Source organism: Lynx canadensis, chromosome A3 (genome assembly GCF_007474595.2).
Source record: "Lynx canadensis isolate LIC74 chromosome A3, mLynCan4.pri.v2, whole genome shotgun sequence".
Classification (NCBI taxonomy): domain Eukaryota; kingdom Metazoa; phylum Chordata; class Mammalia; order Carnivora; family Felidae; genus Lynx; species Lynx canadensis.
In genome coordinates this window covers 42507619-42531515 of record NC_044305.1, presented here as the reverse complement: position 1 = coordinate 42531515, position 23897 = coordinate 42507619, and the positions used below count along the sequence as shown (strand labels likewise).

Here is a 23897-nt window from a genome sequence, read left to right as displayed (position 1 = left end):
AAAAGCTGTAATAATTCTTTAACATCCACTGGTCCTACCCAGCTCTCCAGCCTTATCTTATACCCCATGAACTCTGTAATCTCACCATCCTGGCCTTCTTTCGGTGGTTTATATTGGCCATGCTCCCTCCCACCTTTGCTCTTACCTTACACTCTAACAGCACTTCCCTACCCTTCTTTGTCTAATTCCCTCAGCTCAATTCTCACTTTGCAAAAAAGTTGTCTGGGTCAAAACCACTATAACATCTATGACACCATGAATACCATGTACTCTATCCCATAGAACTTACCACAGTTTCAATGTTTTATTTATTATTTATTTATTTATTTATTTTTATTTATTTATTTTGAGAGAACGAGCACATGCATGTGAGGGACAAAGAAAGAGAGGGAGTGGGGCGCCTGGGTGGCTCAGTCGGTTAAGTGGCCGACTTCGGCTCAGGTCATGATCTCGCGGTCTGTGAGTTCGAGCCCCGCGTCGGGCTCTGTGCTGACAGCTCAGAGCCTGGAGCCTGTTTCAGATTCTGTGTCTCCCTCTCTCTGACCCTCCCCTGTTCATGCTCTGTCACATCTCCCTGTCTCAAAAGTAAATAAAACGTTAAAAAAAAATTTTTTTTTTTAAAAAAAGAGAGGGAGAGAGAATACCAAGCAGGCTCTGCGCTATCAGCATGGAGCCCAACTCAGGGCTCAAACCTACAAACCGTGAGGTCATGCCCTGAGCCGCAATCAAGAGTCAGACGCTTAACTGACTGAGCCACCCAGGCACCCCTTTTTATTAAGTTTTTAATTTTAATTCCAGTACAGCTAACATGCAATATTATATTAGTTTCAGGTGTACAATTAGTTATTCAACAATTCTATACATTACTCAGTACTCATCATAAGTGTACTTTTTAATCCCAATCGCCTACTGCACCCATTCCCCCACCCTACACCCCTCTGCAACTGACTTATTTCACTTAGCATTATACTCTCTACTCCATCCATATTGTTGCAAATGGCAAGATTTCATTCCTTTTTATGGCTGAATATTCCTGTGTGTGTTGTGTGTGTGTGTGTGTGTGTGTGTGTGTGTGTACACACCACACCTTTATCCATTCATTTATCAGTGTACACTTAGGCTGCTTCCATATCTGGGCTATTGTAAATAATGCTGCTATGAACACAAGAGTGCATATATTCCTCTGAATTAGTATTTTTGTATTTTTTGGGTAAGTACCTTCAATGTTCTCTAAGATTATTAAATAATGACTGTCTCTCCAAATAGGCTGTAAGTTCCCTTAGACTGTGTCTGCTTTCGTTCACTGCTGCATTCCTCTGAGGAAATCAAAGATTTCCCAAGACCCCCAAGAAAGCTTATTTGACCACTGAGAAAGATAAAGACAGCATATATAAAGCTTCAATACTTGGTAAAACTTACATTATTCCTTGATAAAGAAAGCAGAGATTAAATGAGGGGTCAGAGGGATGCAGGGAGTCAGGGAGGATTCCACATGTAAGCTGACTTAAAGCACTCCAAAATAAGGTTGAAAGAAGGAAGACAGTTCCTGACAAAGCAAACCTGGCACAAACAATAAGAGAGGAGGATACAGGAGGAGAAAATGCAGATGTGGACTGGCTTCAAGTGGAAGAGGCCACGAATAGTAGGCTGAGTTTGGAGACACTGGATATTTTTAAAGAGAAAAGAGGACCAGCCAAAAGGCTCATTCGGTAAGCAAGGCAAGAGGTGCCCAAGGCCTTAAGCAGTGTAGTGGGAGCAGTACAAGGAGGCGACTGGGTGCCGGTACTGTGAAGGTGCAAACAATTGCACTTGACAACAACTGGCTGAGAGAGGAAAAGTAGAAAGTAAGGAGTCAGAATAAAGTATAGTTCGGTGATTAGCGTTTCATCAAATGCTTACTTTCTCACATCTTTCCAGATGGCAGCTTCAGAGGCTTTCATGTTAAAAAAAGTATGGTCTTCTACAGCTAGTAGTGTTGTAGTACTAAATTCTGCCCATGAAAGTAATAAAAAGTCCACCAGGTAAAGTGTATACTTTTAATACTACGGAACTATATACTATCCAACTGTAATAAATAAATATGCTTGGATCTGTTATACCCAGTATACCCCTGAAATTGCACCGATATGGAAGATTAAACAAATGGCCCCTTGATTCTTGATAATGATTTTATAAAGTATAACTAAAACCATGAGGTCAGACAGGGCAACAGGGAGTGCTGGTCTTAGCGCCCAGGACTCCTCTCAACAAGCTAGGAGCTCTTTTACCCTTGATTCGGGGAGTGAAGAGTGCACTGAAAAGCTGAGATAAACATTAGCAGGAGGGGAAAATATGAAATAATCTTAAGTAACTATAGTTTATTAACATCTTGAGGCCAAAAGAAGATAACCTGAGGGGCGCCTAGGTGGCTCAGCAGGTTGAGCATCCAACTCTTAATTTCAGCTCAGGTCATTATCTCACAATTCACAAGATCGAGCCCCATATTGGGTGCTGCACTGACAGCAAGGAGCCTGCTTGGGATTCATTCATTCATTCATTCTTCTCTCTTCTCTCTCTCTTCTCTCTTCTCTGTCCTGCACCCCACTCACGCTCTCTCAAAATAAAAAAAAGTTGAAATTAAAAAAAAGTTGAAATTAAAAAAAAAAAGTTGAAATTAAAGCACCAGAATTTTGAAATAATGAATCCAGATTACAAAGTGTTTTAATGTTTTTTATTTTTGAGAGAGAGAGAGAGAGAGAGAGAGAGAGAAAATATGAGCAGGGGAAGGGCAGAGATAAGAGAGGGAGATGAAGAATCCCAAGCAGGTTCCATGCCATCAGCATGGAGCCTGATGTGGGGCTCGATCCCAAGCACCACAGGATCATGACCTGAGCTGAAATCAAGAGCTGAACGCTTAACTGAATGAGCCACCCAGGGGCCCCTACAAAGTCTTCTAGTACCAATAAGGATAGGGGCAATTCTCCCTCTCCCTCTGCCCCTTCCCCAGCTCACATGCACTCTTTCTCTAAAATAAAAAAAGGGTAACTTCATTTTATGTAATATTACACATTACCATTCCATATTAATTTTATAATTAATTGGGAATACATGTTTTAAATAAAGTCAGATATGTAATTTTTTACTTTACTATGTTTTCTTTCTCATAAACAGAATTTGGAAGATTTAATCTTAGAAGACTTTTTAAACAGAGGAGAAAGCATACTGAATCTCTTACTCAAATCTTGTAACATGAGCAAGTTAGTTAGCTTCTCTAAACCTCACTTTCATCATCTGCAAAATATGAGTCATGATCATCCTACCTCAAGAGGACTGAACACACAATACAAGTAAATCACCTAAATAACAGTGCCTGTCAATGGTACCATTCAGTAACTGAGGAGTCATGTTATTCTTAACCAGAAAACCTGGTCAGAGCTTCTTCAACTCCTTTTAGCTACCAATGTGGCTAATTTTTAATGAAGCCTTTGGGGAGTGGAAGGCTATGGATAGAAGAAATCCAGACAGGGGCGCCTGGGTGGCTCAGTCGGTTGAGCATCCGACTTTGGCTCAGGTCATGATCTCGCGATCTGTGGGTTCGAGCCTCGTGTCGGGCTCTGTGCTGACAGATAGGAACCTGGAGCCTGCTTCGGGTTCTGTGTTTCCCTCTCTCTCTGCCCCTCCCCCGCTCATATTCTGTCTCTCTGTCAAAAATAAGTAAAACATTTAAAAAAAAAAAAGAAAGAAAAGAAATCCAGACAGCTTAAAACTTGTATTTGAAACAGTCATTTCCATCTGTTCCCTGATAACCAGAACTACAAACTAAACCATACTGACATTTGACGTATGTTTCCTCTTCCATCCCATAACTACTGAATGGTTGCAGAGCAAAGACACGCAAGGGCAAAGCTTAACAGCCCTCTCAAACAGTCACGATTCAGTTACACTACCTCTTACTATGCTGCTAGGCAGAGCTACCACTTACATGCCTAAGTCAAAAAAATCTACAGTGATGAAAACTGGGGCCTGTGGGGCAAGGTAAAAGGCTGTTCTAAAATTTGTCCCTACCCTAGTATACATCAGCCAAGCAAGCACATAGCAAATCCTCAATCACTTAAGTTCAAAATATCTGGAGCTGTTAAGTACAGTTTTAAATAAAGATTGTGCCTTGCTTAAGGGTGCAAGACAAGAGCTAAATTCAAGTTCATGGTCCACTAGCCAAGGGATGTGCCTGCAGGGCTTCAATTGTTTGAAGGAGTGCCTTCTACCAGTCTCCTGAGGCCACATCACCAGTGGGAACACCATTCCGTAATATGCACAAAGTAACTACGTAAACTATCAGCAATCCAGAAAGAAATCCAAGTTAACTCTCTGCCTCAATACACTCATTCATTCCTGAAAACAATTTCCACTTACGGAAGTCCTTCATTCACCTCATAGTAAGGCACAGTGTCCTTGAGACAGCCTACACAGACTGAACAGCAATTCTACTAGCTATATGTTACTTTTATTTTAAAGAGTTCCGCTAAAACAAATTTTATGTTTATACCTTACTCAGTAGGGAAAAAATTCAATCAATATCCTAAACTCTATGAAACACTACCCACACCCTATCAAAAGAAAACAGAAAACAAAACCTTACAGAAGTCATCTCAACAGTGAAAGTGGATTAGATACAATGCCTAGCTGCATAAAGTAATCCATGTCATTCGTACTGTGCGCAATTGTATAGACAATGCTAACCAGATTTGTCAACTGATTTCCCGCCACAACTGGGAAGCAGAAAGTCAGAAGGGGAGGGTAGGAAGAGTGGGAACAATAAGTTTTATAAGCATGGTAGAGAAAATAAAACTCCCCACTTCTCACTAAAGGACTAGACAGAAAAATGGGAGCTAGGAGGGCAAGCCAGGGACAGTAAACACACTGGCAGACAGTCTTATGCTTTTACTGTTTTCTTTTTAGAGTTTCCAACTTTCTTCAGGATAAAATCCATGCCATATCAAGCTCTTTATGGCCTACTACTGCAGCCTCTTTTCCCACTTGTTCCTGACACATTCCCCTTAATTCCAGCCATGTACAATTCTTTGCGATTCTCTTGAATACACCATGTTCTCTTGAAATGCTTCATCATCCTTCTCTTCATCTGGTTAAATCCTTCAGGGCTCAGCTCAGGCATCACATCCTCTGGAAAGGCAACTCTTACTTGGTCCTTCAATCACCACCTCTAATCTAAATCACATGATCCTTCTATGTACTGACACGAAATACAATTATTTCTATCACAGTACTACCTACTACTGTGATTAACTGTCTATTGTTTGTGTGATTCTCACTTAGTGCTCCTTAACTCAGGATCTTTTTTTTCAACCCTACTTCAAATCAGAACTATCATCTACTTTCACAAGTTTTGAAAAATGATTATCCCATAAAATTTTTACAAAATGTACCATTGCCTTCAGGGTATTTTTTTCCATCCTTTATAGTACAATTCTTCAATTTATACCAAGGAAAATCATCCATCTCAAAACTTTAGTATTTTCAGGAAAAAATAAAGCAAAAAAAAAAAAAAAAACCTCTAAGTAATTTTTATTGATCTCTATTGGAATATTTTGGTCTTGATGAGATCTGCTATTATGGTCTTTTTCCTAAAGATACAGAACTTTAGTCCTGTGAAATACTGTTTGCATAAATCCTCATAACTGATAAAGAAACTTGTAAAGAGAAAAAAATTTTGCACGATTTGACTTATAAGTGACAACTTATTACCTACCACATCATGAAAACATGAAGGTCTTCATGATAATATTGAAAGAGTTCTTTTGAGCTATAAATTGGCATATAACATTAATTTCAAGTGCACAGCATGATTCAATACTTGTGTACACTGTGAAATGATCACCACGATAAGTCTAGTTAACATCCATCACCACACAGTTACAATTCTTGTCTTATAAGAACTTTCAAGATTTACTCTTCTGGCAACTCTCAAATATGTAATACAGCATTATTAACTAAAGACACCATGCTGTACATTACATCCCCATGACTTATTTATTTGATAACTGGGAAGTGTGTACCTTTTGACCACCTTCAACCATTTGACCATCTTTAACAACCACCAATCTGTTTTCTGTATCTAGGAGTTAAGGGTGGGGGGTGTTTTGTTTTGTTTAGATTCCACATATAAGTGAGATCATCCAGTATCTGTCTTTTTCCCTGTGACTTATTTCACTGCACATAAGTTCCACCCATGTTGTCACAAATGACAATATTTTTTTCTATGGTTAAATAATATTGAAGAATTCCTGTGTGTGTGTGTGCGCGCACACGCGTGCCACATTTTCTTATCCACTCATCAATCCGTGGACATTTAGGTTGCTTCCATGCCTTGGCTACGGTAAATAATGCTGCAATGAACATGGGGGTGCATTTATCTCTTCAAATGTTTTTGTTCCCTTTGGACAAATACCCAGAAGTGGAGTTGCTGGTAGTTCTATTTTTAATTTTTTGAGGAATCTCCATATTGTTTCCCATAATAGCTGTATCAATTTACATTCCCACTAACAGTGCACCAGGGTTCCCTTTCCTCCACATCCTCATCAACACTTGTTATTTCTTGTCTCTTTGATAATAGCCATTCAACACACATATGGTCAATTCATTTACAACAATGAAGCCAAGAACGTACACTGGAAAAAGGACAGTGTCTTCAATAAATGGTGTTGTTAAACTGGACAGCCACATACAAAAGAATGAAACTGGACCACTGTCTTATACCATACACAGAAAATAACTCAAAATGGATTAAAGACCTGAATGTTAAGACCTGAAGCAGTAACACTAGAATTAAAAACAGGAGATAGGCTCCTTCACATAGGTCTTTGTGATTTTTTCGTTTAACACCAAAAGGCAAGGCAACAAAAGCAAAAATAAACAAGTGGGACTACGTCAAACTAAAATGCTTCTGCACAGCAAAGGAAACCATCAACAAAATTAAAAGGCAACCTACCAAATGGGAGAAAATTTTGGCAAATCATATATCTGATAAGGGGTTAATAGTCAAAACATATAAATAACTTATACAACTCAATGGCAAAAAAGGCCAACAATACAATTTAAAAATGGGCAGAGGATCTGAATAGACATTTTTCCAAAGACCTGGATGACCACCAGATGAGCAAGTGCTCAACATTAGTAATTATCACAGAAATGCAAATTAAGACCACAATGAGATATCACCTTAACTCTTAGTATCTTTATCAATTCCCTGTCCAACATATACACACAATCTCCCATCTACCCAGAATTGTGAAGCTGCCTAATAAATGTTTACTTAACCAATACAAGTTCTCTCCTTAGTATTGTTTTAAAAGTCACAAATTATCATTTTTTAAAACTGATATATAAGTACCGTTTAATTTCTGAATAAACGCTGAAGAGACATTAATGTGTAAAATGACCAATATGCAAAGAACATAACCTTTAAGAAATCAAGATCCCATAAAGCACATTGACACATTTCAAAAGTTGTGCAATCTACACCCTTGTTAAATAGGTGTTTGATTCCACAACTGAAAAACTAAGGGAACTGTTTAATAATAAGGTGTGTATCTATCAGTAGTAGCTTTACCAAGGTGGAGAGAATGACTGTTTCAAGCCATTTATCAATATTAGGAAAAAAAAAAAAGATCTCATCTGCCTTACTCTTCACTAAGACAGGAAACAATTAAAAAAGGACTCTATTCCTCAACTGGGGAACAGAATACTACCCACAGTAAAAAGGAGAAACTGCTGATGCACAAATGCTTTATGCTAAGTGAAATGAGGCCTAACTCAAAGTATCTGCTTGGGTAATTCCATTCATAGGACATTCTTGCAAAAGTGAAATTATAGGGACAAAAAACAAATCAGTGGTGGTTGGTGGGAAGAAAGATTAATGGAAGAAAATTTTTTGGAGTGAAGGAACTATGCTGACTGTCATGGTAGTTACACAAGTGTATACATTTGCAAAAACTGAAAAACTTACACTAAACACGGTGACTTTTCCTTAACATAAATTATCCTGAATGGAAGAAATTATACATTACTTCTAGTTTTTACTTCAAGTAACAATATAAAAAATATTCCACTCCCATTTGAGAACGATCATTTTGAACACATAATAAGCTAAAGGCAAAAGATTTCTCTTTGGTTTAACAATTTGGCTTCTCTCTGGATAATTAGCTAGTATGTCAATGAACCTGAGAGAGGAAACAGATTTGATATTGTTGGTTAACCTTTTTTCCCATGGTCGCACTCCATTTCTAAGCCCTACCAGCCCCTCCTTAAATGTGTATTTCAAATCTATTCCTTCTTCTCTACTCTTAACATCTCATATCACTCTCAAGATTAAAAATATTCACCGGGGCGCCTGGGTGGCTTGGTCGGTTAAGCGTCCGACTTCGGCTCAGGTCATGATCTCACCGCCCGTAAGTTCGAGCCCCGCGTCGGGCTCTGTGCTGACCGCTCAGAGCCTGCAGCCTGTTTCAGATTCTGTGTCTCCCTCTCTCTCTGCCCCTCCCCTGTTCATGCTCTGTCTCTCTCTGTCTCAAAAATAAATAAACGTTGAAAATAAAAAATATTCACCAATTCCAAAGCACCTACAAGGTAAAGTCCATATTCATTAACAGAGCATAGAAGGCCCTTTATTATCAGAACCAACCTACTTTTCCAGAGTCATCTTCCACCATTAAGTAACTGTTTAACTCACTCCTAGCTTTCAGAAAGCAATTAAGCCATTTAATTTAAGAGCCTTAAAATAATCCAAACCCTTTGACACTTTAACCTGGTAATTTCACTCCAAGAAGTTTATTCTGGGGGAATAATCTGCATACTAAAAACCAGATAGTTCAAACAGAAACAGGAGAATTGCAAAGTATAATATATCCACAGGACAGTTTCTAATGCAACCATCAAAATCACGTTTATTTAAAAACATGGGGGAAACATTATTTGCTTTAAGTGAAAAAAGAAAATGAATATAGTTTTATGTATAGTGTTTCTCAACTGTGTAAGACAGTATAGAGAAAAGGAAGGGAATTTTATCTCCAAGAGTGGGAATGTAAGTGATTTTTATCTTCTAGCTTTCTGTATCTTCCAAGTTTCCTAAGAGCTTATTTTTTAAATTGGACATATATATACACATACACAAACTTTTTGATTCAGTGATTGCATAACTAGAACTCTATTTTAAAGAATAATGCAGGGGCTCCTGGGTGGCTCAGTCGGTTAAGCGTCCGACTTCAGCTCAGGTCATGATCTCAAGCATTGGGTTCTCTGTTATCAGCACAGAGCCCCCTTCAGATCTTCTGTTCCTCTCTCTCTCTCTCCCTCCCCCATTCGCTCTCTTTCAAAAAGCAAACATTAAAAAGAAAAAAAGATTCCCTCTCAAAAAAATAAAGTAAAATAGTCATTTTTTTAAAATTCAAAGTTTTTAAAGATATATTTAATATGCCATAAAATTTCACCCATTTAAAAGCATAAGTTCAGTGGGTTTTAGTATATTCAAAGTTGTACATCCATCACAATCTAATTTTAGAACATTTTGAACACACAAAAAATTGCTCTGTAGTGAGCAATCACTCCTCTTTCCCAGTCTCACACACCTCAGACCTGTCCTACCACTAATTTGCTTCCTGTCTCTTAAGATCTATCTATCCTGGATATTGTATATAAATGGAACTCTATAACGTAGTCTTTTTTGACTGGTTTCTTTTACTCAGCATGTTTTCAAGGTTCATCCATGTTGCAGCATGAATTGGTACTTCATGTCTTTATCTTGCCAAATAATATTTGATTGTATGGATATACTACATTTTATCTTTCCAATCATCAGCTGATGGAACTTCGGGTTGTTTCCACTTTGAGGCTACTATGAATACTACTACTATGTACATTCACGTACAAATTTTTATGTAGACATGTCTTTTCAGTTCACGAGGTATATAACTAGGGGTGAAAGTGCTGGGGTCAATGGCAACTTCCAAGCTTAACCTTTTAAAGAACTGGCAAAACATTTTCCAAAGTGGCTGCACTACTTTACATTCATTCCCACCAGCAATGTATGAGGGTTCCTACTTTTCCACAGCCTTGCCAACATTTATTACTCTTGTCTTTTCTATTATAGCCATCTTAGTGGGTACGTAGTAGTGCCTCGTTGTGGTTTTGATTTGCATTTCCCTAATGGCTAATGATTTTGAGCATTTTTTCGTGTGCTTATTGACTATTTGTATATCTTCCTTAAGGAAATGTCTATTCAAAGCCTTTGTCTATATGACTGGATTGCCTTTTTACTACTGAGTTGAGATACTCCTTGATATATTCTATTTTTTTTAGTTTATCTATTTATTTTGAGAGTGTGCACAGTAGGGGCAGAAAGATAGAGACAGAGACAGAGAGAGACAGAGAGAGACAGAGAGAGACAGAGAGAGAGAGAGAATCCCAAACAGGCTCCACACTGTCAGTACAAGGAGCCTAATGCGGGGCTGAAACTCACGAACCTGGGAGATCATGACCTGAGCCAAAATCAGGAGCCACCCAGGAGCTCTGTACTCTTTGATATATTCTAGATACAAGCTCCTTGTCAGACATGATTTGCAAATATTTTCTCCCATTCCATGGGTTGCCTTTTTGCTTTCTTGATGGTGTACTCTGATGCAAGAGTCTTTAATTCTAGTGGCTCAGTCGGTTAGGCGTCCAACTCTTGGTTTCCACTCAGGTCATGATCTCACAGTTCAGGAATTCAAGCCCGACATTGGGATCTGCACTGACAGTGCAGAGCCTGCTTAGGATTCTCCTTCTCACCCCTCTCTCTCTGCCCCTCTCGCACTGTCTCTCAAAAAAAAAAAAGCATTGCATTCTAATAAAGTCCAGTTGTTCTATTTTTCTCTGGTCACTTGTGCTCTTGCTTATAAATGCCAAGAACATTGCCCAAACCCCTCTTCCAAAAAAACAAACAAAAAAATCCTGTCTAACCCAAACTCATAAAGATCTATGCCTACATTTTCTTTTGGGAGTTACACAGCTTTAGCTCTTACATTTACGTCTAGAAGCCACTTTGAGTTAAATTCTGTATATAGTGTGAAGCAGGGATCCAAATTCATTCTTTTACATGTGGATATCCAGTTGTGCCAGCACCACTTGTTGAAGACACTATTTCCCCCCACACTGAATTACTGCACCCTTGTCACACTGGGATATGAGAAATAAAGGATATAACTGTTACAGATGAACTCCACTGTGTGAGAAAAATCTATATTGACGATCTCTGGATATTCACTTTCTCCCTTACTTCCATTATAGTACTTATTACAATCTGCAATTATCTTATTCATGTGTTTACTTATTCCTTACCTATCTCCCCCATTAGAATGTATACTTCATAGGGACAGGGACTTAGTCTTGTATACTGTTGAATCTCCAAAACCCACTACAGTACCTGGTTCCTAAAAGGTACCAAACAATTATTTACTGAAATAATGAGGATACATTTAAAAATGATCTGGAAGAAAATGCACCAAATGTTAATACTTTGGTTGGAATTGCCATTACAAGTAAATTTTTAATGTTTTACAATGTACATACATTATTATAATAACCACATATGAAATTAGGTACTCTAAAAATGGAAAATACCCCTGGATCAATTTATTATTCCTCAAAGTTCTAAGAACCTCACTCTTTGCCAAACGATCTTATTTTAGCTTCTTTTCTAGTCCCCAGCACAATGACACCACCAACTACCTAACAGCTCTGGTCTTAAGAGTAAGTTATCCTTGGGGCGCCTGGGTGGCGCAGTCGGTTAAGCGTCCGACTTCAGCCAGGTCACGATCTCGCGGTCTGTGAGTTCGAGCCCCGCGTCAGGCTCTGGGCTGATGGCTCAGAGCCTGGAGCCTGTTTCCGATTCTGTGTCTCCCTCTCTCTCTGCCCCTCCCCCGTTCATGCTCTGTCTCTCTCTGTCCCAAAAATAAATAAACGTTGAAAAAAAAAAAATTAAAAAAAAAAAAAAAAAGAGTAAGTTATCCTTGATGTCTTTCTCTTAAGCCACACACCCAAATTATCAGTCGGTCCTGTCAGCTCTACCTCCAAAATATGTATCTAATCTAAGCACTGCTCATTTGCCCACTCCTAACAATTCCAATCCAAGCCACCACCATCAACTGGATGAACAGCAATAGTCTGTTAATTAGTCTTTGTCCCACTTGCACATCTCCACAGGAGTAAACTCTATCTTATGCCACTACTTAACACTTAACACCTCCCCACCACCACACACGCAATAGCTTCCTCGCGCAATGAGAATTAAATTCAAATTTCTGACGTTCGTCTGTAAGCTCTTCCTGTTCCAGCTCTCGCCAACAATCCATTTCCTACTTTTCTGTCCCCCTTTTACTGAATTCCAGCTACACAAACCTTTTTTTGTCCTTGGCATGTCAAGTTCGTTCTCTTCTCAAGGCCTTTCTACTTATAGAGTTCCTTTGGCCTGAACTGCTCTTCACATGGTTATTTTTTGCCAGGCAAGTCTTAACTGAAATGTCACCTCCTAAGAGGCCTTCCCTAACAATCTGGCTAAAAGAAGCCAACTCTTCTAGCACTGCCTATTGATGACACTATTTCCTTCGTACCACTTAACAATTCTCTGACATGATCTTGCCATTTTGTTTTTCTCTCCCCGTCCCCTGCCCCACTAGAAGGTAACTTCTACAAATAGAGGACTTTTTTAGTACTATATCCCTAGTACCTGGATGAGTTTTTAGTCCATAACAAGTTCTCAATTATTTATTGAATAAATGGTTGCTATTCTAAATCTTGAGGGTGAAGAACTGTTTGATTATACATTAATTTCTTTGGGAAAAATACTAAGAGTGGAAGACAAGATATTTTTACATTAAGAATTAAATCACCTGAGACACTACCTCACATCAGTAAGAATGACTAGTATCAAAAAGACCAGGAATAACAAGTGTTGGCAAGGATGTGGAGAAAAGAGAACTCTCAGGCACTTTTGGTGGGAATGCAAATTGGTGCAGCCACTATGGAAAATACTATGGAGGTTCCTCAAAAAGTTAAACATATAGCCCAGTAATTCCACTTCTGGGTATTGACCAAAAGAAAACAAAAACACTAACTTCATTAAAAGATACATGCACCTCTACATTTACTGCAACATTATTTACAACAGCCAACATATGGCAACAACTTAAGTATCCATTGATAAATGGATAAAATGATGTATATATACACACACAGAATATTACTCCACTGTACAAAAAAAGAAATCTTGCCATTGACAACAACACAGATGGTCCTACAGGGTATTATGCTAAGTGAAACAAGTCAGGGAAAGACAAATACCATATGATTTCACTCATAGGTGGAATCTAAAAAACAAAGCAAACAAAAACAGACAGACTCATATACAGAAAACAAACTGGTGGCTGCCAGAGGGGAGGAGGATGAAGATGGGTGAAATAAGGGAAGGTGATTAAGAGGCACAAACTTCCAGTTATAAAATTAAAAAAAAAAATTAGTCACAGAGATGTAAAGTACAGCATAGGGAATACAGTCAATAGCTTTGTAGGACAGACAATAACCACTTACAGTGAATATTTCCAAATGCAGATAACTGTCACATCATTATGTTATTATACATGTGAAACTAACATAAATTGTATGTTAACTATACTTCAATTTCTAAAGTCAAGTTACCTAAAAAATAAAATTTAAAAGTAGACCATAAAAAAAAGTTGATCATATATAATCTAGACAAAATTAGTTTTAAAACTTATAAAACAATTGGAAACATGTTCTAATGCATTCCCTTCCACCCTTTTCATTGTATCTACAATTGCTGAAGCATGTGATGGTATAATCAGAATATAAAGAAAAAAAGACTGTTAATCTAATTAGGATCTAGGGGTGCCTGGGTGGCTCAGTCAGTTGAGCGTCCGACTTCAGCTCATGTCATGATCTCATGGTTCACAGGTTCGAGCCCTGTGTCAGACTCTATGCTGACAGCTCAGAGCCTGGAGCCTGCTTCGTGGATTCTGTCTCCCTCTCTCTGCCCCTCCCTGCTCATGCGCTCGCGCTCTCTCTCCTCTCAAAAATAAACAAAACATTTAAAAAAATATTTTTAAGTAATAATGAGGATCTAACGTTGTTTAATGTCATTTCATCCAACACTGATAAGCACTTTACTATATACCAGGCACTGCTTTTAAATTACTTATATGCATCACCCAAATGCTGTGATGGTAGGTACTCCCATTTGGAGAAATAATGAAATTGAGGCATAGCATAATCAGTAACTTACCTAAGGTCACAGATAGTAGGTGGCAGAGCCAAGATTCAAAAACCCTAGGTAGCCCCACTCCAAGCCCATGCTCTTAACCACTTCTCAGCATAGTTTAACAGAAATGATAACAATACCTACCTCACTGGGTTACTATAAAAACTGAGAGAAAGTATAACACAATGCCTGTCACATATTAAATACTTATAAATTTTCTAAGACATTATTTCTTGTTCTTTCATTTGTTAGGCTTTCAAGTGCTTTTCTATGGTTCAGGATGCCTCAATGAGCATCAAATACTATTATTGTTTCATTTTCAAGGGAAGAAAGGGAGCTGGCATTTATTGAGGAATTTCTGTATGCAAGAATTATTTTAAAGGTACTACTCTAATAATACTTGCCTTATCTCAAAGGATTTTCACTGTAAGACTCAAATTGTAATGCAGTATACAAAGGGGAGGTACTATTCAATTAGTTTAGTACTTAAAACTTAATTTCCAGGGGTACCTGGGTGGCTCAGTTAAGCCTCTGACTTCGGCTCAGGTCATGATTTCACGGTTTGGCAGTTCGAGCCCCATGTCGGGGTCTGTGCTGACGGCTCAGAGCCTGGAGCCTGCTTCAGATTCTGTGTCTCCTTTTCTCTCTGTCCTTACCCCGCTCATGCTGTGTGTGTGTGTGTGTGTGTGTGTGTGTGTGTGTCTCTCTCTCAAAAATAAACTTAAAAAAAAATTTTAAATAAAGAAAACCTTAATTTCCATTGAATTAAAAAAAAAAGTATGTGGGAATAGAAAGTATAAAAAAGAATCCATATCCATGGGAACCTGTCCCTGTCATAATTACAAATGCCCTCTCACTAACTCATGTTCATTCAGGACCATCTGTTGTGGGCCTACTATGAGAAAGGCATCTTGATACTGAAAAAACCTTTTCTTAAGGAGATCAACAGTCTAGTTCTACAAAACATCTTAAGTGCCATAAAAGAAATTCACATGCTATCTTAGCCCTGCTTCTTAGACATGTACAGAAATGCAAAGAAGTAACATAGTATTGATACCCATATTAACTTCCCTTTACAAATTAAATAGGCTAATCCACAAAGTCTGAGGTTTGTCCATTAAGTTAGCCACTACCCACATGTGCTTTAGTGAGTCTGTTAAACGTGACTGGTATGACTGAGGAGATGCATGTTTAAATGATATTTTATTTTAATTAACTAAAATTTTAAACTGATTACCAATACCATTATACTAGAAAACTTATAAGCATGCATTGAACAACTTAGGTATGTGAATCTACTTTTTCAACTGTAAAATGTATACCTAAATACAGATCAAATGCTTCCAGTGAAAACTGAGTATTTGAATTAAAATGTGCTATACGTGTAAAATATATACTGGATTTCAAATAATTTGTATGAAAAAATAATGTGAAATGTCTCATTTCTTATATTGATTAAATGTTGATATGACATACTGGGTTAAATAAATTTCATTCTTTTTTGTATGTTTTTAATAGGGCTAGTAGAATATTTAAAAGTACACATTAACTTGCATTTTATTTCTATTCAAAAACCCTGGTCTAAAGATTACTTACAACATTCTTAAAACAAGTTTTCAATGATTTGAGGAATCCTCAGAGTTCCAGAGCTTCAAAAACTGACTTAACAGATTGCTTCCTAACAAACTGAAGGAATCTTACCTGTATTTGCCTGCACTTTAGTTTTAGCTCTAGCACTATATGAAAATTCCACCACCGTCAAAAATGCACATGAAACCATTTAAAAATAAACGCTAATTACATTTACAGGTTGGCAGTTTTCTGAAAGCATGCCAATATGCATTTTTCAACAAAAATGTTGAAAAGAGTAAATAAATAGTCTTCCTTTGATGTAATCCAAAAACACACACAAATTAGTTTCAAATATGGGGTTCCTGCTATAGTATGCACTGAAGTTTGTCTTTGAAGTGCTCATCCTATGCCCTGTTGCAACAGAACAAGAGTTCTTTGACACACTTCCCTCATGTTAACAAAAAGCCAAAATCTCAGCTTTTCCTCTGCTTTTTCATATTCCAACTACATATTAAAACCTGAATTTTAGGGGCGCCTGGGTGGCTCAGTCAGTTGAGTGACTGACTGGTTCAGGTCATGATCTCATGGTGAGTTCAAGCCCCCCATCAGGCTCTGTGCTGACAGCTCAGAGCCTGGCGCCTGCTTCACATTCTGTCTCCCTCCTTCTCTCTCTGCCCCTCCCCTGCTTGCGCTCACCTACTCTCTCTCAAAAATAAACATTTAAAAAAATTTTTTAACCTGAACTTTAAACGTGTTAAAAAAAATTTTTTTTTTTAATATTTCTTCATTTTTGAGAGAGAGAGCATAAGTGGGGGAGGGACAGAGAGAGAGGGAGACACAGAAGCTGAAGCAGGCTCCAAGATCTGAGCAGTGAGCACAGAGCCCAACACGGGACTCGAACCCATGAACTGTGAGATCATGACCTGAGCCGAAGTCGGATGCTTAAGTGACCGAGCCACCCAGGTGCTCTGAATCACATTTTTACTTGAATCAATCACCTTTTAAAGATCTACACAAAAACTGATTCAATTTTAACATTCCAAAGCAAATCACAGAATAGGGTTAACAATACGTAAGCATTATAGTATCAGCTACTAGAAGACTTTTAGAGTTACAAATCACTCTAGACTAAAAACTACCCAACTCTATGGGGGATCCTTGTACAGAAGACTCCAAGATGAAATAAGTAACAAGTCTGTCAAAGTATTAGTGAGATGAACCAATCTGATGTTTATTTTGCTATACTTCTCCCAATGTAAACTTTCAAGAAAAATTAACACCAGCACAATTCCAAGTGAAAACTCACTTCCAACATCAAGGAGGCGGGGAAGAAAAACTGTGATTAAAATATTTCTGAAGCGTTAGATGTAAATCTTTGAGTACATCTTTCACGGACAATGTAGAGAGAATATTATGCTACAAGAGAAGGAAGCTCAAAATACTTAAATGACAATCTTCTATTTATTAGTCTCTCTGGTTTAGATATGCAAATCCCAAGCAGTACAACAAAAAACAGACTAGGCCTAACTACTCAGAGGCCAGAGCCTTGCTGTGTAGAAAAAAGCGACACATACGTGTTAAATCCAGTTTTTTCAATTTCTAGAGCTTTTTCTAATTTCACCTGTGTTCATCTCAAAGATCTTAGTTATTACTAAAAGAAACTAAAGTTACATTAACATAAAAATAATAATGTTTGGAGTCTTCCTGGATAGGAAGTTAAACACCTCTTGATTTAAACCAATTCTATTGGTGAAATACAGTCAATTATTTGTTTGTTTTGCCTTTCTTAATAGACTATTTTTAGGGACATTTGAGTGCAGAGCAACATTGAGTGGCAAGCACAGAGTTTTCCATATATCCCGAGTGCTTGTTGGTTTTAACATTTTGGCTGGATGAATTACCCAAGAAAAAGAAAGAGAGAAGTATAAAGCAGAGGATGTTAATTACCAGGGCCACTGGCAAAGATGGAACTCTACCCTGAATCACTTTGCATTCTAACCACTACCAGGGCCTGACAATGGCAGGTGGACTAGAATTAAGGGTCCTTTATTCTGTTACTTAGCAGCTACAGAGGCATGCAAAGAAACGTAGGTGCCATAGAAGGATATTAGTCTTCAATATGCAGTTCTGACATTGACAATCATGTTCTTGTAGATTTTTTTTCCTTAAACGTTTATTTTTGAGAGAGCATGCAAGCGGGGGAGGGGCAGAGAGCAAGGGACAGAGAGAATCCCAAGCAGGCTCTGTGCTGTCAGCGCAGAGCCCAACACAGGGCTCAAACCCACAAACGATGAGATCATGACCTGAGCCGAAATCAAGAGTCAGATGCCTAACTGACTGAGCCACCTAGGGGACCCTTGTGTATTTCTTTTAATGCTAGATTTAATGCTAGGCTCCACAAATAAGCCTAGACGAAGATGTGATGAGTATTTACATAACGTCAGGTTCACCAGAAGGGCATGCATGTAAAAACACTGGCTGCAACAAACATAAAGATATTTTACTACTAATCAGAGAAATGCAGGCTAAAAGAATAAAGAAGTCATTTCACACCCATCAGACTGGCAAAGGGTCTCGTAACACCAAGTGGTGAAAAGAAATGGAGAAAACAGACAAATGTAGCTAATGGGATGCAAACTAGAACCACCTGTAGTAGAACAAAAAAGGCATACGCATACCCTCTAATCCAGGACTTCCACTTCTAGATCTATACTGAGAACACACTCACTGGGGCTACAGAAGTAACATAAAACATGGAAACCGTCTACTGCAAAACTGTTTAAGTAGACAAAAAGAGATAAAGAATGGAAACTTGAGGAAATGTTCATCAATAGGGAAATGAATAAACGTATACAGTCATAAAAACGGAAACTATTCAACAGTTAATATAAAGAACCACAGCTACAGCTAAAACCAAAAATCAACCCCCTCCCCGAAAACTCACCAAGTTTAATTTCTTTTTAAGTTGCGAAAGGATACCTAAACCATAGCACTTACATGAAATTTAAAAATACATCAAAATGATATATATTACTACAGATGCACATATGTATAGCTAAAAGTATGGAAATACCAAGGAGAAAGAAATATATTAATTTCAGCTGACTATGTTAAACTTTACCTGAGCCCTGTGCTCCTGGAAAGCAGAGCAGGTTAAGAAATCCACCCCCATCATTTTGTGTTTGGGGAAGCTGGTAACATAAAGATCCTGCCATTGCTTGCTGAGATTAAGACCTGGCCTCATGGTTCCTCAAGACTCTGTTTTACCTGTCCCAGGTCCTTGTCCTTTTTTTTTTTGAGACATTCCTCATTAATTAATGGTCTCCTAATTGCAATAGCCTGAAAAAATCATCTCCTAATTGGCCAGCACATTATGTCTTTGACACAGGAGTGGTTATCTCTGGGGAAGGAAGAGAATGGGTTGGGGAGAGAAGATATTTAACTTGAATGGTAACAGAAACCTGCAATGTGGCAAAAAGTTAATCTTTTCTTTTTTGTACAAAGAGACCGGTTATTATGTGTACGTTCTGCTTAAAATGTTCAAAATTATTGTAAATTATGTTAAACCTTGATGTGGAGGTCAAAGAAGGTCACAAGTAAACCCTTTACAGTCTGTTTTTTCATGTCAAATAGGCACACGAACACATGCCCAACCTATTTCATTACACTGCTGTAAGTAAAAGTGTTTTTCCTAATCATCAAGTGGCAGGATACATTTGTAACGTATTCTGAGCCAATTAGCTCAGCTTGTTATAGCAGAGCTCTGACTAGGGCATGGTTAGATTATCATGTAGACTTTTATTGTTTCAGGGGCAAGACTACACTCCTACTTCCCAGAAAGCTATACAGCTATGCTATAAATGTCATACACCATTGGTTACAAGAGGCACTAGGCAAGTCAACATGTAAGATCTCGATCCACACCCAACAGATAGAACTACTAAGCAGATAACCCTAGGAACTTGACGGTAGACTAGTAAATAAGCTTTCCAAGAGGAAGGTGGCACACCAAGTACACACATCAAAGTTTTGTGTGGTTCCTGTGGAGGATAGGCTTTTTTTTTTTTTTTGGCACTGTAAAGTGAGATTCTGAAAACATGAAATCTCATCTTAAAGTGCCCAAGGTGATCTTTTGAGTTGGTTTCAAATTGCTTTTATTCCCAAGTGCTTCCAGAAGGCTTGTGAGTACCAGGAAGTGATTTTGTTAATGCAGAACAAACCCTCACAGCTAAAATTTAATCTTAACAAACCAAAAAACCTTAGAAACTTGGAACCTCAGTTTCAAATATAGAGGCAAAGTGCTAAAATCTGGGATAATACAAGAACTTCCAATCTTCACAATATGCTCTGTGCTTATAAGGCTAAATACAAGAGTAATCTTTACAAAAGGTCAGTCTATATTTTCTGAACCCTATTTGCAAGCATCCAAACAACAAGAGCTTGTAAGGTCGTCTTGATCTCCCTAAGGCCAACAAGTTTGAAATGTATCTGGAATCCACTCATGTTAATTTTTATTCCTCCTCCTCCCCCAAGAACCAGTAAACAAAATATTTTAATGCATAGAAATATGGAAGGCTTGACTAAACTTAAAGCTAAAACACTTGGTCCTGTTTTCAAATAGAAAATAAAATTTGTATTAAAGAAACTCAAAAAGAATGTCAAATCATAACTTAAAGCAGGCTCCAACCCACTTCAAAGCACTTTTATCAGAGTGGATGGTCTTAAATTTATAATTCAAAGCCCTTAAAGTCTTTTAGTATAAAGTAGTATATACATTTATAATCTTATAGAGGTTTAAAAAAGTCTTAAGGTGCTTCTCCTCTCTAAGCTTACAGATTTAAACCAAAGAAGAACTGAAAACTGAACAATATCAAATTCCTACATCTCCTTACTCATCAAGAAACTACTAATCTTTTTCTTCCTTGCACTACCTTAAGTAAAAATTAAGTTATTCAGCAAAATTGTTATTCAGCAAAAAACATTCTGTATGCAGTAAACTGGTACCAACTGCTCCCAGGCAGACAGATGCAATAACAGTGTAATATTTCTAGCAAAGTCTGGTAAGCCTTTGCCTGCAAATCATTGACCAAAAATGGTAACAGCCAGTGCAGACTAAAGAAAATGACAAAATGTTCTACTCGATCATCCAATTAAGAATACTGTTGTACTGCAAACTAGAGACAGTTTATAGAGGAAATATGTAATTAAGCCAAGTGTTTGTCCATCACCTAGAATATAAGGGGCATGTTCACTTTTAGTGACAGGATAATCTGATGGGCTTTTAAAAACCTTTTTCATTCGCTTTTATTAGCATCCCAGCACTATCACTCCTCACACGCTAGGTTCTGGCAGAGACAAACTGTTCACAGGTAAAAGAAAATTTCTAACCATGCATGGAGAGACTAGGTAGGGAAGGGTTAAAAGAGCCACTGCCAAGCTTGACAAGCACTACAAGAGTGCTGCTGGAAGCTGATTGCCAGATACGACAAACAAAGCGGCTGCGAGGCCACCCTGTTCTTAATCATACCAGGGTCATACTCGTGATAATCATTCCGCCCTCTAGGGTTGTTCAATAAAGGCCTTATTTTCTTTAATGAGATGGACAGACCTCAGGGGCCGAAACTCGCACGAGTCACTGACCACCTCGGTGCCCGGCTTTGGGGAAACCTGCGCCAACAAGGCCCAGGCCGGATTCCGACGCCCCGCACCCCGGGAAGGCGGACTCCCGGTCGATTTCAGCGAGGGGGTGGCGCTGCTCGACCCCGGCAGGTCGTCCCCAGGCCGGGGCCGGAGGAACCGCGGGGACGAAGCTGCCGGCGGCGGCCTCGCAGCAGCAGCGACCGACGCAGCGGCCAGGAGCCGCCCCGAGGCGCCCCCAGGCGCGCGAGTCCCGGCGGGTCCGCGGGCAGCGAAGCCCGGAGACCCTCCCCCGCCTGGGGACTGCAGCAAGGCCCCGCGTCCCTCCCCGGGCGTGGGCGCGCCTGTCGCCCCTCCGCCCCGACCCCCGCGGTGCCCCAGCGCCCCGGCCCCGTCAGCCCACGCCTCGGGCTCCCTCCCACTCACCATCTTCGCCGCGGCGGTCGCAGAGACGCTAGAAGGGTAGCCGGTCGGCGCCGAGTCTGCGTACTGTCCTCCTCGCCGCAGAAGGAAGGAGCAACCCAGCAAGCAGCCTACGCTAGGCGCGAGCCTACCAGGGGGTGGGTGCGCGAGCGCGCGCCTCGGGCCCAAACGCGGCTGCGCACGCCAAGCGCGGCCCGTCGTTGCTGCGCAACCGGCTAGCCAGGCAGCGCCCCGCCCAGAGGGCGGGCTGAGGATTCCGCTTCACCTTCCGGAGGCTGGGGGACGCGGTCCTGCTCTCACCAGCTCGGCTGCGTGGGGTGGGGCCTTCCTCATCTACCAGCGACGAGGAGGCCCGGCTTGGGCTGGTACCTGCGGGCGAGGGGAGGGCAAAGGATCAAACGGGGTAGGGGGCCCTATCCCCAGCTCTGCCGGCGAGGGGGTGGGAGGGGGACGGGTCACGTGGCGCCCCGCCCACTGCGCTGCTGTTGCCCTAACATGGAAGTATCCACCTGGCCAGGTGTGCGCCGCCGCTGGAGGCGGGGCCCGGGAGGACGCGGAAGGAGGAGGAGGAGGAGGGAGGAGAGACGAGGCAGGAGGGAGGGCGAGGTAGAGCGAGGTTGACTGGGGACTGGGGAGAACGACGGTGGGCGGCTTTCCCCGAGCAGCAGTCCAGAGGGAGGACCCGGGGGAGCCGAGGAGCGGGCTGCAGCGCCGAAAACGCGTCCCGCATTTTTTTACCTACTTTGGTGCGATTCCCGCCGTCCTCCCCTGATTGGCCCAGCCCGGCACCGTCGGGCCCTCGCGTGAGGGAAAAATCTGCACATTCTTCCCTCTTCCCGAGGCGACTGTGGCCATTCAGAGTGCTCTGTGAGTCACCGCTAATTTCAGGTCTGGAAAAAAACAAGGAGTGATTTGTTTATCTTTGGGAACTGCCCCGGGAAGGAGGCCCGGCGGTCCGCAGGGGTGTGGCTGGGAAACGGCAGAGTTTACTGGGACTATGGCGCCAGCCCCGCCGCTCTGTTTTGGGGGCTTTTAATTTGGGGTTGGGTTTTTTTTTTTAATGGGTGGTTACATCACAAACACAGTTTTGAGAGAGCCTGAAGGAATCCCAGTGTTTTTCCTGAGGGTGTTTTTGTGGAGAGTAAAGGGAGCAGAAAGAATTTACAACTGGGATGATTACTTTAAGTTTTACTTAATTTAGCCTACGGAGAACATCACGGCCTCTACCAAAATTATTTTAATTCTCCAAATGTGAGGCTTTGGGACAAGACTTTTTTGTTGTTGTTTTTTGTTTTTTCTGGTCACTGTATGAAATCTAGACTGTTGTGTGACTTTTGTTCTGCCCACTCAACGTAGAAACTTATTTCTCATTACCTCGTCCTGTTTTTTGTTGTTGTTGTTCTTTTCCAGAAAAGTTGGGACAATTCTAAGCCTTTACCACCTGATATAAGACTTTTGCAGGCCAGAGCAGTGGCCTCAACTTGAAACAGAACTTGTTAAGGTCAGATTTGTGTTTCCCGTCCCCAGAGTTTCTGAGACTGTATCCGAGTGAAGACGCAATAATTTGCATTTCTCACAATTTCCAGGTGATGCTAATGCGGCTGGTTGGGCACCACGCTTTGAGAAGAACGAACCCACCTATATCACACTGCAGCTGGAACCCTTTGTTTCTCTGCCTGGGACTCAGCGGCCCCTCCACCTGTAAAGTCTTCAAAGAGGAACTCCTGCTGGATGGCTGAGTCAGCTAAGCTCTGGGTTTCAGGGCAGATCATGATCTCACAGTTTGTGAGTCCGAACTCTTGCAGAGTCTGCTTGGGATTCTCTCTCTCTCTCTCTCTCTCTCTCTCGTCTCTCTCCTCCTCTCGTCTCTCTCTCTCTCTCTCTCTCTCTCTGCCCCTCCCCTGCTTGTGTTCTCTCTCTCTCAAAATAAATAAATGAACTCTAAAAAAAAAAAAAAAAAAAA

General features: G+C 40.2%; 2 protein-coding genes across 7 annotated transcripts in view; one reads left to right on the top strand and one right to left on the bottom strand.

Annotated features, from left to right (window-relative positions):
* DSTN (destrin, actin depolymerizing factor) overlaps positions 1-22691 on the bottom strand; it is a 36056-nt gene extending 13365 nt beyond the window's left edge. The window contains exons 1-2 of one of the 2 annotated variants that reach the window (XR_004343384.1): positions 22677-22691; positions 21938-22303 (exon numbers count right to left, since the gene is read on the bottom strand). The gene's annotated coding sequence lies outside the window, so the exon portion shown is untranslated. Of the gene's footprint in view, positions 1-21937; positions 22304-22676 lie in introns of those variants that run through there. The other variant, XM_030310137.1, reaches the window with a different exon arrangement.
* BFSP1 (beaded filament structural protein 1) overlaps positions 22231-23897 on the top strand; it is a 71753-nt gene continuing 70086 nt past the window's right edge. The window contains exons 1-3 of one of the 5 annotated variants that reach the window (XM_030310135.2): positions 22231-22299; positions 23345-23435; positions 23521-23719. The gene's annotated coding sequence lies outside the window, so the exon portion shown is untranslated. The other 4 variants (XM_030310132.2, XM_030310136.2, XM_030310134.2 and 1 more) reach the window with 4 other exon arrangements.